Source organism: Mustela erminea, chromosome 11 (assembly GCF_009829155.1).
Source record: "Mustela erminea isolate mMusErm1 chromosome 11, mMusErm1.Pri, whole genome shotgun sequence".
Classification (NCBI taxonomy): Eukaryota; Metazoa; Chordata; class Mammalia; order Carnivora; family Mustelidae; genus Mustela; species Mustela erminea.
In genome coordinates, this window is record NC_045624.1 from 84,143,726 (window position 1) to 84,159,981 (window position 16,256).

Genomic DNA, 16,256 nt, shown 5'->3' on the forward strand with positions numbered 1-16,256 from the left:
TTAACCTTTTTCTCTCATTGTCTAATTTAACTTTGCCACTGAGCCTCTTAGATTTTATGGTTCTATTTTGAATTCATTAAGTTTTGTTACTTCTCAGTGTTCCGCCTTGGTCCAGATCCTTGTCATTTTACACTTGGATTAATCACTCTTCTCTACTCCCAGCATCTTTATTCCAACCAAATAAGATCTTATAAACACCACTTTTAATGTGTCAGGATCTGGTCAGTGTTCTTCTACTCAAGAAGTTAGAATCAAAGGAATAAAACTACACCAGCAATTATTAAAGAATTTAAAATAGCAGAGCTGATGTCACTTTTAAAATACATATTGGAAGAGAGGGGAACCCTCCTACACTGTTGGTGGGAATGCAAGCTGGTACAACCACTCTGGAAAACAGTGTGCAGGTTTCTCAAAAAACTGAAAATAGAGCTACCCTATGACCCAGCAATTGCACTACTGGGTATATATCCTAAAAATACAAACGTGGTGCTCCGAAGGGGCACGTGCACCTGAATGTTTATAGCAGCAATGTCCACAATAGCCAAACTATGGAAAGAACCTAGATGTCCATCAACAGATGAATGGATAAAGAAGATGTGGTATATATATACACAATGGAATACTATGCAGCCATCAAAAGAAATGAAATCTTGCCATTTGCGAAGACGTGGATGGAATTAGAGGGTATTATGCGTAGTGAAATAAGTCAATTGGAAAAAGACAACTATCATATGATCTCCCTGATATGAGGAAGTGGAGATGCAATGTGGGGAGGTTGGGGGTAGGAAAAGAAAAAATGAAAAAAGATGGGATTGGGAGGGAGACAAACCATAAAAGACTCAATCTCAAAAAACAGGCTGAGGGTTGCTGGGGGCAGGGGGGACAGGAGAGGGTGGTGGGGATATGGACACTGGGGAGGGTATGTGCTATGATGAGTGCTGTGAAATGTGTTCACCTGGCGATTCACAGACCTATGCCCCTGGGGAAAAAATACATATATGTTTATTAAAAATTAATTTAAAAAATGCATATTGAAAAATTAAGGTGATAAATTAAAAACTTATTTTAGCTACTTAAAATCTGACATATATATTATTAAATTTTTATAGAAGATTAAGAAAATAAGCAGGAAGGATCATAGAACTGCTCCAGCAAACACTAATGGAGCATACAAAAAGGCAAATGTTACTACTTCTGTGACTACTACATTTATAATAATGGTAATACTAACAGACATTTATTACCTACGTTACACTTTGCAAAGCATTTTTTTTTCCCAGGAGGTCAGGAAATATTTTATTCACAACTAGGGACATGGCCATAAGAGAGGGAAGCACACAGGACTGCAAACTTAAACCCAATAGCCAGCAAGGGCCCTTTGGGCCAGAAACCCTGCATCCTGGGGTCCTCACGGTCTCCCACCAAACAAGACTGGGCATCCAGGAGAAGGGGCAGTGGATCTGGTGTCCCACAGAGTGAAAGGATATATGATGCCTCATTCCGAGAGACAGGGTGAGGAGGTAAAATGGAGGGAGGGTCCATCACTGCCTAAGATCACCTCCTCCTCTCAGAGCCAACCCCAGATGGAGGACTAAACCACCTAGGATCTTGTAATCAGCTGCTGTCTTCTCATCATTCGTCTGTTTTCCACAGCCGCTGCTGCTGTGGGGGGATTCCCTCTTTCTCCTCCACACGCTCCTTGATTCGCTCCACCTTGTCTGTAGGTTCAATGTCAATTCCAATCTCCTTTCCGGTCAGCATCTTCACTTTAATTAGCATCTTCTTCCCAGTTTGGAGCTGCACACAGATACTTTGCTGCTTCTACCGCTGCAGTCGCTGCTGCTGCTGCTCTTTTGCAAAGCATTTTGACATAAAGTATTTCATTTACTTTTCACAATTCAATGAGAATAGTATTGATATTAATCTATTTTACAAAATTAAAAACTGAGCCTCACAAGGTTAAACAGCTTACTAGAGATTATGCAGCTGAGAAGTGATGGAGGTAGAACTCAAACTCAGGTCAGGTTCCATTGCACTATTGAAAGACCTCAATAAATATTTTTTAACAACTTACTGCATTTTAATAACTTAATAATAGCACCTAGTGAAAGCTGAGTGAGTGAGTGAATTATTAGATAGACTATAATAATTCTAAAGCTGATTATTTAAATATATTAAGATTGGGGCACATTATATGAAGAAAACTTAGAATAGTTCCCTAAATAGTGGATGTCTAGCTGCACGGAATATTGACTTTCAAAGGGCACCCTTTGAAAATTGCAACCCACAAAATGCCCTGTCTCAGATTTTCATGGACCTCAGTGTACTGTAGTCATGGACCATCCAAGGGGAAAGTTGTGTATAGGAAGAAAACAGTGAACATAGAAAATAGGACGTAGAAAAACAGACTACTATGTATCCCTATCCAGAAAGACAGTGTGTCCAAAACATGGGTAGAGTTGGCCTCACAGTGGCCTGAATACCTTGTCTTTCAAGATTATCCCCATCCTTTGCTCTCCCACCCCTATGTCCTAAGCAAGCTTTTGTTTCCCCAGATACCTTGATATGTAAAAAACAGAGAGCTCCTCTTTGAAAGTGGGTCATAATTGAATGAGCTGGCAATCTGGTTTTACGCTGATTTCTCTTGTTAGTGTTTGAGTATCACTAAAAGTCTGACTATTTCAGGGTGTCCTCAGAATGTCCAGAAGGGCTGAGAACCAGCTATCTAGACCATAGTGACTGAACTTAGGTATTGCCTTCCCAAGGAAGTCTTAGCAGCAAAAATCAAGTTCCCTTATACCATTGTCAACGAATTTCACCGCTGGCGTAGTGAAAAAAAATGCTGAATATTAGAAATTTATTACATGAAACTACCAGAAATTTAAAGTGAGGCTTAGTTCTGTTTGATCCAGTCGCCTGATTCCCATTAAGTTGATTCAAATTCAAGTCTTTAATTCTCCTATGTAACATATCTCTTGGGGCGCTTGGGTGCCTCAGTCAGTTAAGCATCTGCTTTGGGCTCAGATCATGATCTCGGGAATCCTGGGATTGAGCCCCAAGGTACACTGTCTGGTCTCTGCTTCTCCCTCTCCCTCTGCCCCTCCCCCTGCTTCTGTACACACACTCTCTCTCTCCTCTTCTCTCGAATAGGTACATAAATAAAATCTTTAAAATATCTCTTATTCAGAAATCTGATGCCTTTTTTTAAAAAAAGATTTTTTATATATTTGATAGAGATCACAAGTAGGCAGAGAGGCAGGTAGAGGGGGTTGGGGTGGGGAACAGTCGCCCTGCGGAGCAGAGAGTCCCATGCGGGGCTCCATTTCAGGACCCTGAGATCATGACCTGAGCTGAAGGCAGAGGCTTTAACCCCACTGAGCGACCCAGGCACCCCATGATGCCATTTTAACTGTCTCTTTTTACCTTATTTAGCTGTTTCAAATACCTTATTATTAGCTTTGGCCAACCTGGACCCCTCTCTTCAAAGACTTGTCATCTTTGCTCATTCTAGTCACTCCTAAAAGGAGTTTTAAAACTTTCTGTTATGGAATATTCTAATCATATACAGAAGTAGAGAAAATAGTATAATAAATCTCTATGTACTCATCAGTCAGGTTATTAACTCTTAGCCAATCTGGAAGGATATTAGCTCTTTCCCAGTGTTTAAATTCATCAAAGTCTATCTCAAGTTCTGTATTCTACAATGACCTTCCCCTCTTATTATTCCATCCCAAATTTGATCTATTGCCTTTCTGACTTTTTATTGGACAGTATTAGTGTTTCTATTTTGTTGTCTGACGAAGTTGGTTTTTTCTTTTTCCTTTCCTGCTCCTAGTCTCTAGTATAAGCTCTCCAAATCCACAGGAAAGTCCCATATGCATTTTTTTATGCAAAGCCACAACGAATATAGCATGAACTTCACTATAGATAACTTCAAAAGTAAACCTAATGAGCTACCTAATTACTACTTGGCAAAAAGGGAATATAGTGTCTAGAAAAGAGTAAGTAATATCATCACTTTAGTGCTACAAAGTATTTGCCCCCAGTGAAATTCATCAGCCAAAGGATGAACAATCATTTCCCATTTTTCTAATAACTGTCTTCATAATTAACAGCTTGTATAACTGTAATATGGGTGAAATACATAAAATCTTTTTACAAGCACAAATAACATTAGCCTTTATTTTATAAATGTTGTCTTTTGAATATAAAATAGTCTAAAATTATAGAGTTGACAGACAAACCTATGACATTTAAGTGTTAATGTCTTCTTTCTTTTTCTTTATGTGGGATTAATATTCATGTAGTTCAACTGACATTACCTAATGATTACAGAAATTATGAAGATGAAACAAAAGTTAATTTTCCTGGATGCACTTTATACCCTGGGAAGAATGCTAATGGTAATTTAAAGCATTTGGACCTGAACTGGACATATGTATCTTTCTACTCATTTGGCTATTTTAAATAGGATTTAAAACACTTGGGTGAAATTATTTAGAAATTTCTCAGTTGCAAATTACTTGGCACTGACTATTAATCTACTAGTCTTACGTAAACATTATTCCCAAAACAATGCCAATGACTCCCAGGACCCTAAAGTGAATTGTTGATTCAAGATCGAGCTGGCCTTCATGCCCAGTATGGAATGGCCAGTATGAACGTGTGAAAATGTGGCATATGGATAGCCCACTCTTTCCACTTTCCCAGAATTTCCAATATTTAGAGTCTCATTGACGATTTCAGCAAAAGAAGAATACAGTCATTTGGTGCTGAAATTAGTGCATAAAACCGTAATTTTATATCCTGGGGAGCTTCTGTATCATAGCATTTAACTAATAAGCTTCATTAATATTTGGCAGTATATCTTTTATTTAAATGACTTGATGACAGTTTCAAAGGCAAGTACACTCTGGAAGGCATTTTATTTTGTGCCCATAGTTGGAATGTGGACAAGAAACCAGTGTCGCCTAGTGAAGCAGTAGCCAAGTGAAAATGGGTTTAAATTGAAGAAACGATAAGCTTATCAAAGGGGTGTTATCTTAAAGGCAGCCGTCTAGGAAAAATACATAATGCAGCCCTCATTCTGCCCTGTGACGTACTTTACTTCTGTTCATCTTTCACATAACCGATGATTAGAGGGAGAGGAGGATATAAAAGAGTATCTGACTTGGGCTTGCTTGCCCTTAGAAAGACCTGCTAATTAGCCTTTCAATTAAGTAAAGAGAAGGCTTTCAAGTCTTGGGTAACAATGAAGTGAAACTACATTAGCACATCCACTTCAGCTCCGTTCAGCAACACACAGAGTCTTCTCTTTGTTACCACACCAGTCCATTTGCAAGTGGGTATTTTCACACTCTCTGATTCAATTTGTCCAAAATGTGATTTTTTTTTTCCTGGCCAGAACCGATGGTCTCTGAAAAGCCAGGTCATTTAAGGTGATAAATGGTTACAAAAGTTATATCACATTGTTTCTGGTACAGATAAGTTCTTCCTTTACATTACATTTATTTGTAAATAATCAGAAATGTATTTCACATTTAAAACAGTATTTTAGCCTAATTCTCACAATTTTCTTAGTTTTGAAATGACTGTATTCCCAATCTAGAATGCTTAGAACGTGGGGGTGGGTGGGTGGGCAGGGAATCATGGGCCAAATAGCAAGGAAAGGAAACCCGTATGTATACAGTACCATGGAGAATGCAAAGGGGAGACCTTCAAAAAGAGTCCCTTTCCCCTAATTCCCCGTTGCAAAGGAAGTTAGAGCTTATGGTACTCTGTTATTTGGAAAAGGGATTTCAAATTCTGAGATGCTGACTAACTTCTAAGGATCTTGAGTTACTTTGTATACTCTCATAGAACTCTGTAGCAATTTTAATTGGAGAAGGTAAATCATCAGACCACTGGCTTCCTTCAACAGATACTCATTGATATCATTGGCCCCTATGATCAGGCACCAGCTCCACATGGTGCCCTACCCTGGAGAGTCAAAGAGCCATCCATGCTCACTACCCCATGGAGTCCTCTGTTCAGTAGGAGTGATGGTACAAAGAGTCACCAGAGGAAGCAGAAATGCCATTTAGCTGGTGGCCAACCAGGTGACAGTTCATTAAAGCAGTAACAGTGGAGTTGTGTCTTGCACAATAAGCTTTTGAAAGGCAGAGACACATCCTAAATGGAGGAAATGAAATAAATAAATTATTGAATGACAATTCATTTAATAAATATTTATTGAGTCCCTATTGTAAGCAGCCAGTCCCTACTTGGATTCTTGAGATAAAACATCTAAAAATAAAAACATGGGCTCCTGCACTAATATAGCTAGCCATCTGATGGATAGAAATAGGAAATAAAAATACAAACTGATCTATCATGTAATAGCAGAAGGGCTACTCTATTCCAGCCCATTCTCCTTCCTGATATTCTCTGGGAACTCATCAAGCATGATCTTGCCTCAGGACTTTGCATTTGCCATTCCCTCTGCCTGGAACACTCATTTTCAAAACACTCCCAAGGCTCACTTCTCTCACCCCCTTCAGACCTCGTTCAAATAGGCCCCTATCTGGGAAGACTTCCTTACTAAGTAGCAAGCACCATTCTCCCTTCTCTGCTTTGATTTTCACCATGGAGTGAATTTTCATCTGGCATGCTCTTTAATTTGTTTATTGCCTCTCTCCCCCGTGGTAAGTAAGCACCACGCAAGAAAGGCATTTTGGCTGCCTTGTTTACTGCTCTACCCTCAGTACCGAGGACAGTATCTAGCACGCTCAAGAAATATTTGTAGCATGAAAAAATATAATGAAAAACAAAGTAGGGTCAAGGTGGCTAAGTGATTGATGTGTTGCTGTTTTATGGGGAGGCAGGAGAGTAACCTTACTAAGGAGGTGATATTAAAATTCAAACCTGAATAAAAGGAAGGAGGAAGTCACACAACTATGTAAGAAAAGGGCTTTACGGTCAGAGAAAACAGCAGAGGCAAAAGCAGGTGCATCCTTGGCTGGAGTGGAAGAAGCTAAAGAGGAGAGTGATAGAGGGTTCAGAAGGGTAACATGAGCCCTGCTGATGATCTGAATTTTATTTTGAGTGAAAGGGAAAGCTGCAGACGTAGGTTTGTTGGTTTGTTTGTGACAGAACAGTGACACAATCTGACCGACTTTTGTAAAGCATCACCAGGCTATGGTGTGGAGAACAGATGATAGCAAAGCAGAAACAGATCTACACCGATAGGAAGGCAAGAGTCCAAGACTGATGTGAGAACACTGGAGATATAAGATTGAAGATCATTTTGGAAGGTAGAGTTAATAGGATTTAGTAATGGACTAGATGGATGCAGTAAAAGGGAGAGGTCAAGGAAGAGTTCAAGGATTTCGGCCAGAGCAACTGTGTAAATGCAATTGCCATCAACTGAGACGGGGAAGGCTATGTGAAAGGAGTAGATTGGACAAGGGTAGGAATTAAGAGCCTGTCTTGGAGGTGATAAATTTGAAATGCTGTTTAGATATCCAGGTAGACAGTGGGATATTTGGTCTGAATCTCAAGAGAAAGGTCAGAGCTAGAAATAGAAGTTTGGAACTTCTCAGGGTAAGAGATGGTATTTTAATCCATGGGAATAGATTGGATCACCAAGAGAATTAGTGTTAATTAGAGTCATACCCACTAACATTTGCATTGCGTTTTCCCATTCACCAAGCACTTCCACATTGACTGGACAATTGTGAGAGTTAAGATTGAAAATCTCATTTGGATTTGAAAGAGAAAAGTGAATGAAAGACTAAGAGTAATATGAGAAGAATGCTGACTGCCCAGCACTTTACAAACAACTGGACTTGGAGGATGAGGTTGACAAAGAGTTTCGATGCTGTCATCTGAGAGACCATAAATATGTGGGGATGGGAAGGGGCATGAAGAGAGGTGATGATAACTACCGTTTTGAGTACGGTGAGTTTCCAATGCTTTGAGGACACCCAGATGATGTAGGAGAAAGAATGAGTTTTTTAGCAAAGCCAAGCCCTACTTCTACTTCAAGACTCAATTCAAATATTACTTCTGCCAGCAATTGTCCTCCTTCTGGCCTCCTTGGCCTGAGTTAGTCTTCTCCCTATCTCATCAAGCTTCCATCACACATTTAGAACTACCTGTTGACTTCCTTGTGTCCCACTTAGTTCCTTAAAGAGAGGAAGGGGTTTTTTTTCCTTTCATGTCTGTGTGCTCTACCTTGGATAATGTGTGAGATGTAGTAGGTTCTCATGAACATGGATGAATGGATGGATGGATGGATGGATGGATGGCAGCAATGAGAACCAAACTGAAGCTCTTCATAGTAATTTACACTAAAGTAAACCAGTGTGGTTTTGTGGAGCCCACAAGCAGAATAGAGAGAAAACAGAAAGTAACATTAAAAGTCATCAATAGCTTGATCTCAAATGGGATATGTTCCACAGAAAGTATTTTTCTTGTCACCTGGCCAGCAGATTAGAACATTAAAATTTGAGATACTCATTGCATTGGGAGACTTGACAACCAAATTAAATTCCCTAGATGTTTTGGAATGAAATTAAGTATGAAAAACTGCTCTCTGAGGTTCTTTTGTTTTGTATTGTTTTGTTTTGTTTTTCTGTTTTAAGGCTGGAAATAAAGCATTTATTATAAAAATGAAAACTTTCCCTCTGTCTACTGACTGTGGCTGCTGCATGAGTATAAATGAAAGAGAAAGTAAATTTAAAGTAGAAGATAGCTATGCTCACTATTAAATCACCCATACAAAGCTAAATTTAATCCCAAAACAGAGACTTGAATACGGGACCTTCAGATAAAAAGTCTGATGCTCTTCTCAACTGAACTACACAGGACAGATGTTGTTTAGGGTTTGAACTTGTCATGAGTAATAAATAAGTCTTTGAGATCTAATACAAGTATAATGAATGCAAACAACAACATTGTATGATGATCATCCATCTTGCTAAGAGACTAGATCTTAATTCTTCCAACCACTAAAAAGAAATGATAATTATATGATGTGACAGAGATGTTAATTATCACAAGGGCAACCAAATACAACATATAAATACATCAAATTAACATACTGTATACCTTGAATTTATACAATCTTATATGTCAAATATGTTACAATAAAAATTAAAATTAAAAATTAAAAATAAAACAGAAGAAATAGGAAGGGATAGGTGAATTAGCTTATTATTTACTGTAATTAAATAAATATTCATTGAACACCTATTTTGTATCAGGCACTTTGCTTGATGCTATGAATACAATAATTGTTAAAATATCAATGCTCTCCTCCCCAATTTTTTATTTAAATTCTAGCTAGTTAATATACAGTGTAATATTGGTTTCGGGAGTAGAATGTAGTGGTTCATCACTTACATACAACACCCAGTGCTCGTCACAACCAGTGCCGTCCTCATACTCATCACCCATTTCGCCCATCCAACTGCCCCCCTCCCCTCCAGCAACCATCACTTTGTTCTCTGTAGTTAAGTCTGTTTCTTGGTTTGCCTCTCTTTCCCCTCAACCCATGTTCATTTGTTTTGTTTCTTAAATTCTATGTAAGAGTGAAATCATATGGTATTTGTCTTTTTCTGACTTATTGCAAGTAAAATGTTCCCCTCCCTGACAAAGCTTGTAGTCTAGGAAATATGACAGCAACAGCCACTTGTAGTCAGGTGGCTCTCACTGTGTGCTGTGCGCAGTGCTCTAAGTGTCTGAAGATCATTTAGTCTTCATGATAACCCTGTGACTAGGTAGGCTACTATCATCCCCATTTGATAGTTGGGGATACTTAAGTGTAGGGAGTTTGAATAACTTACCTGAACTCACCCAGCCTGAAAGCAGTGAGGCTAGGACTGGAATGTATTGTAGTCTGGCTCTGGAACTCATGGTCTTATACAATACACCATATATATAAAGATACGTCTCTCTCTCTCTCTCTCTCTCTCTCTCTCTGTGTGTGTGTGTGTTTATTCATTCTTTTATTCATTTAAACACACTTAATTTTTGCAACGTAAGAATGTAGCATAAAGTTGATACGGTTGATATTGGAAGTGAATGCCCAAGAAGTTGGTAGAAGACTTCACTGGGCAAAAGGGAAAAATGAAAAGATGCCAACTAATGCGACTAAATCTAAGAGTGAATAGGAAACAAGGAGAGAAAGGAAAACCAAATTCGAGTGTGAAAGATCTTTTCCCCATTAACTTTTCAAATCATGGACCCACAGTGTGTGTCGATGAATTTTTAGCACAGTGTTCTTCTGGGGAATATATTTATGCTGTGGGTGTCTTAAGAGTATTTGTGTCAGAGACACTTTTTTGGAGATTCACTGCCTGACTGTGCTTTGGAAGTTTTCTCTGAAATTTACTGATCTTTCTTGAAAGCTATTGCCTTCATTGGCTTCTGCTCCAGCTCCTGGTTACTGGCTCCAGATTTTTCTTAGGTTGTGCTTTCAGGGCTGACATCTTAAAGCAACAGAAGCCAGAACTGTTCTGTCTTCCGGGGATTGGTTTTGTTGTTGTTGTTGTTGTTGTTCTTGTTCTTGTTGTTTTTTCTGTCAGCACCCGTGGAAATATAGCATTGTCATTAAATGCTCAGGTGCCTGGAGTCACAATGACCATTTTGACCCCTAGACCATTCATTCATTGTAACTATCTGAGCCTCAATTTCTGCATCTTTAAAATGGACATAACACTGATACCTACCTTTTAGGGGTATTGTGAGAATTAGTTCTGACAAAGTGTTGAATACATGGACACAGTACATTTTAGCTGTCAATATGCTGATCATTTGTGATAAGCATACCTCCCGGTTAGGAGCAGGCAAAACCCCATTAAAAAAATAGGAAGTGAAATTTTGTTATTCTTTTCCAAGTGACTTTAAATAATGTGCTTTTAGTAAAGAAAACCTGTAAATGCATAGCAAAACAGGTAGAAGGTTTCTAATGCAGTCGCTCTCAGGTCTGTAGACTTTCCATGTAAAATATTTCTGCCATGTTCCCTGGGGAATTAATTCCTTTCTTCATGCAGTGTTCACCATGTTTTCAATTTCAAAAGTATAGTAAGTAGCTTTTGCATATCAACTTTTCCACCCATTTTTTGATGCCTTTATTCAGTGAGAGTATTGATTTCTGCCTGTGAATAGGCTGGATATTAATTACCTATTGTTACCCTGGGCTGTGGAAGACATCTCCTAAGCTCACTTTTCACACACATAAAAATTCAGAGAGATACAACATGAAATTTCAAATTTCTGTATGGTGATGTTTTCAGCCTTTATTCAACAGAAGCCCCTAAACTTTTTGAGCCGTGATTGTCTTTGGCAGTCTGGTAAAGCCTATGGATTCTTCTGGTACTAATGTTTTTAAATGCATAAAGTTAAATCATAGAAAACCAAAGATGTTGATATATTATTAACTATTTTTCAAACACAAATTTGTGATGTAATAACATTTTTATTCCTTATTAATTTTAAAATACTAAGATCTAGCAGCACATTTAAGTACTATTGTAATTTCAGTAGTGATGAACATAAAAGCTATTTCAAGACATCTACAGAAACTATAATATAATATGAAACTATGTGTGATTCCTAAGGGTACAATGCTCCTGTTATTTGTTGTAAGCATTTCTTATATAATGAATATATATTATATATAATACATACATATATTTCTTTTATAAGTAACTGAAAATAAAGATCTAATCGTTTCTTATCCAAGTTCACAGACCCCCCGAATTTTATCCAGAACCCTAGACAAAGATCTCTTGATATTAAAGAAAGACTTCAGACACTTTGTGTTGAATATACTGAAATGCAAAGTTGCCACACTATTTAAATTAATTGTTGTTGTTTTTATTTACATCTGAATTATATTACATTTGTCTTTGCCATCCAAAATACTATTCCTGTATTATAGAAATGCAGGAAAGCAGAAACGATGAGAAGAACCACCTACCTAACATAACCCCTGTTAAAGTCTTTCACACTTCTTTCCACTTACTCTGAAATATGGCCCTAATCATGTTGTGTGTGTAATTTTGTGTCTACTAAAACCAACATGGTATCATGAGTATTTTCACATTGTCCTATAATTTTTATAATCATTAGTTTTCATGGCTGTGTGGTATCTCTTTTCCCACTTCCATACCCTTCTTACTGGCTAGCAACGTTGTGGTTTTTAAAAGCAGCATATTTCATGTAATGGCTGCTGCTTAAACTTTCCATGTATTTATATTTAAATCTGACGAATTCTTTAAGTAAGCTACCAACAGAAAGTTATAAAGATGTATTACAGCTTTAGAACTTATCATATATTATCCCACTTTAATCATCACAAATGAGCCTTCTTTTTCTTTCTCATAAGCTTTTTATTTTTAAAAGATTGGTTTTTTTTATTTATTTCACAGACAGAGATCACAAGTAGGCAGAGAGGCAGGCATAGAGAGAGGAAGGGAAGCAGGCGCCCCACCAAGCAGGGAGCCCAATGCGGGGCTCGATCCGAGGACCCTGGGATCATGACCCGAGCTGAAGGCGGAGGCTTTAACCCACTGAGCCACCCAGGCGCCCCAAGCTTTTTATTTTAGAACAGTTTCAGATTTACAGAAAAATTGCTCATTTACCCCATACCTAATTGCCCTTATTATTAACACCTTAAGGTGGTACATTTGTTACCCTTAATGAGCCAATAGTGACACGGTATTATTAGTGCAAGCCCATACTTTATTGAGATTTCCTTAGCTTTTTGTCCCTAATGTTCTTTTTCTGTCTCAGGATGCCAGCCAGGACACCACATTTAGTCATCAAGCCATGCCTCCTTAGGCTCCTCTCAGCTGTGACAGTTTTTTAGATTCTCCTTGCTTTTGAGGACCTTGACGGTTTTGATGAGTACTGGACAGATCTACTGCAGAATGTCCCTCAATGGGGATTTGTCTGAATTCGTCCTCACAATTACACCAGGGTTAGATATTTTTTTTTTTTGAAGGAGACCACAGAAGTAGAGGACCATTCTCATCACATCATATCAAAAGTATATCCAAAAGATATCAACATGATATTACTTGTTGATGTTAATCTTTATCACCTGGCTAATGTCATGTTTGTCAGATTTCTCCGCTAGAAGGTCACTCCTTCCCTGTTTCCATACTGTACTGTACTGTACTCTTCGGAAGGAAGCCATTTTGTGTATCCCATGGTTAATGGAGTGGAGAGTGAGACTCCACCACCTCACATAACTACATAAACTATTTGTAATTCTCCTGCACGGAGTATTTGTCACAAGCCTCCTTTAATGTATGAGAAAACTAAGGCTTAAAGAGATTAAGGAACTAGCCCAGCTTGCTTAGCCTCCTATACTTTCCCCTGTTCTCCATAGCACTTGTAGAACACTGTTCTGTCTATGCTTTGCCGGGTGAGCCCTTCCCAAGTGTACAGGGCTGTTTGTGGCTGCTCGGCAGCATTCCTAGACTGGACCTTTTCAAAAGATAGGGATTCATTCCACAGATATCATGTGTTCATTCAAACTATGATGTTCCCTCTAATGTCTAAGCAAGCATATCCAAAACCACTAGAAGTTACTCAGTTCTCGAGGATGAGAGAGAAGAAAGGACTGAACCAGTTCCTGTCCTGATAAATGATATTCTGCTTATCTCAGTTTATTGACCAAAAAAACCTTACATGTACCGAACACTACTCTAGACATAAGACAAACCATTGTGAATGGGATATTTTAGTGGTAGAGAGAGACATCATAGTATGCCAGAGATGCTGTGATGAAAAATAAAGCAGAATCGGGGAATAAAGTGCTGATGGAAGGTCTCTCTGAGGGCAGGCCATTTGAACAGAGACCTAAGGACATGAGGCAAGGCATACCAGGCAGAAAAAACAGGAAGTTGAAAGTGCCTCAAGATGCGTCATGCTTGATCTGATAGGGGAAGAGCAAGGAGGCCATTGTAGCCGATGCTGGTCACGGAGGATGTTGTAGACCACAGTAAAGCTTCTGGATTTTGTTATAAACATGATGGGTAATCATTTAACATAAAAATAAAGTGATAAGATTTGCATTTTAAAAACATCATTCTGGGGTGCCTGGGTGGCTCAGTTCGTTGGGCAACTGCCTTTAGCTCAGGTCATGATCCCAGAATTCCTGGATCGAGTCCCGCATCGGGCTCCCAGCTCTGCAGGGAGTCTGCTGCTCCCTCTGACCTCTCCCCTCTCATGTTCTCTCTCTCAGTCTCTCTCAAATAAATAAATAAAATCTAAAAAACAAAACAAAACAACAACAACAAAAAAACCATCATTCTGGTTCCTGTGTTGAGAATAGACTATCAAGGGAAAAGAAAAACAGAGGCCAGTTAGGATGCTATTGGAGTAGTCCAGGCAAGATATCATGCTGGCTGGGACTAGGGGAGTGGCAGTAGTGCTGGTGAGAAGTGGATAGGTTAAGTGTATATTTTGGAGGTATCCATGATGACACTGGCTGATGTTTTTTTGGACAGTGGAGTAAGAAAAGGGGAGAAACCAGAGATGACTCAAAAGTCTTTGTCCTGAATGGTAGTACCAGTTACTGACCTGGGGAAGACTCAGGGAGAAGCACATTAAATTCGAGATCACTTATGGGACCTGCTGATATTGACTAAATAGTTGAGTTTGAAATTTATAAGAGAGATTGCACCTGGAGATATAGATCTGGGGGAGAGTCATGGACATATAGATAATGTTGAAATCCATGAGAGCAGATGACATAATCCATGGAGTAGGTATAACAGAGAAGAGAAAAGGTCCCAGAAAAAGGATACAGAAAAAAAGACTCAAAGAGCAATCACTGAGATAAAAGCCAGGAAAATGTGGTGTCTTGGAAACCAAGTAAAGAACTTGCTTGAGGGAGATAGTGACCAACCATGTGAGATGAAGCTAGGAAAGGTGAATAAGACCTTGCCCTCTCAGTGATCATGTGAAATTTTCTTAATTTGGGTGGAGACCATCTTGTCTTCAATGGATGAATATTCTGATATCAAATTTTCAGGGTCCCCTCTCTATATTGTCCTAAGAGACAAATTGAGACATATTTAGAGGTGTATTCACATGGTCTAGTCAATCTTATGGTTACAAAGTAGACAAAAATGTACAGATCAAAGGTGGAAGCAGCTAGAAAAGGAAAAATGTCAGATTTGTCAACATGATCTCTCTGATGCTCTTACTTTCTCTAAACCAACAGCACAGATACCATCCTTGAACTAGTTTTTGCATTGTCAAATAGTGCGGTCAGCTAGGCTTACATAAATATTAGAGTACTGTGCAGAAACTCAAAGCCATAGAGTGGAAAAAGGTACAGGTAGAAATTCAGTAAAGTAACATGAGGTTTATTATTTTGTCATTGACAAAAGATATTCAAAAGAAATAAAATGGGTGCCTGCCTATCTTTGAAAAATTACAACGTGTTCTATTCTGATGAATTAGAGTAGTTGAAAGTGGGCATCTCTCACGCAGAAGTCCAGGACCTTTTTCGCTATCAAGCAGTGTTTGACACAAAATACCTATCCAATTGGCCTCACCAGTTTAAAGTACCAGAAAACTTCATTAAATATAATTAAAACCTTTCAGTTTGACCAGCAGCGTATAACTAAACAGTGTAAGTTCTTTAACGAGGGGAACCATGCCTTATACCCCTCACAGTATTTAGCTTAGTGCTGAGCACAGTAGAGGCTCGTTAAATACATATTGGTTGGTTGGTTGGTTGGTTGGCTGATTGATGGTGTTGGGGCAAGATTTCAGTGCACCAGTAAGAAGTTAAAAAGAGAAACACTGTGTCTGCTAAGTGTTTCCAAACTTAACGTAAGACCTTCTTCCTGAGGCAGAAAACATTTCCAAATGGGTTTTATTCATCCAACAAACATAGACCCTGCACAGTGTTGGACTCTGACACAAAATGAATAGGAAACACAGAACAGGATTAAGACCTTTAGACTTCCAGAGATAGTGGCCTTTGTATGGAAATAAACATAGAAATTATAAGTACCAAAACCAGGATGGGAACACCTTAAAAAAATTCTTATTTTTTTCCTTGGTGACTATTTTTGAGGTCCCCCTTATCTAGAATACTAGAAGTCAGATTCTTTCTGAAATTTTATGTCCAAAGTGCCATGCTTAGTCTAGTGGTTAGTTCAGCAATAATGGCACAGAAAACTCCCCCTGAAAATTCACAGTTTAGTAAAAGAAACACAAATATTAAAATTAAAGGACATGTGAGA

At 38.6% G+C, this 16,256-nt stretch overlaps 1 protein-coding gene and 1 pseudogene across 8 annotated transcripts in view; one reads left to right on the top strand and one right to left on the bottom strand.

The window, feature by feature from the left end:
- The window catches only part of MAGI2 (membrane associated guanylate kinase, WW and PDZ domain containing 2), a 1,338,391-nt gene that overhangs the window by 1,056,664 nt on the left and 265,471 nt on the right, over positions 1-16,256 (top strand). The window lies entirely within an intron of this gene.
- LOC116569018 lies at positions 1,277-1,841 on the bottom strand (annotated as a pseudogene).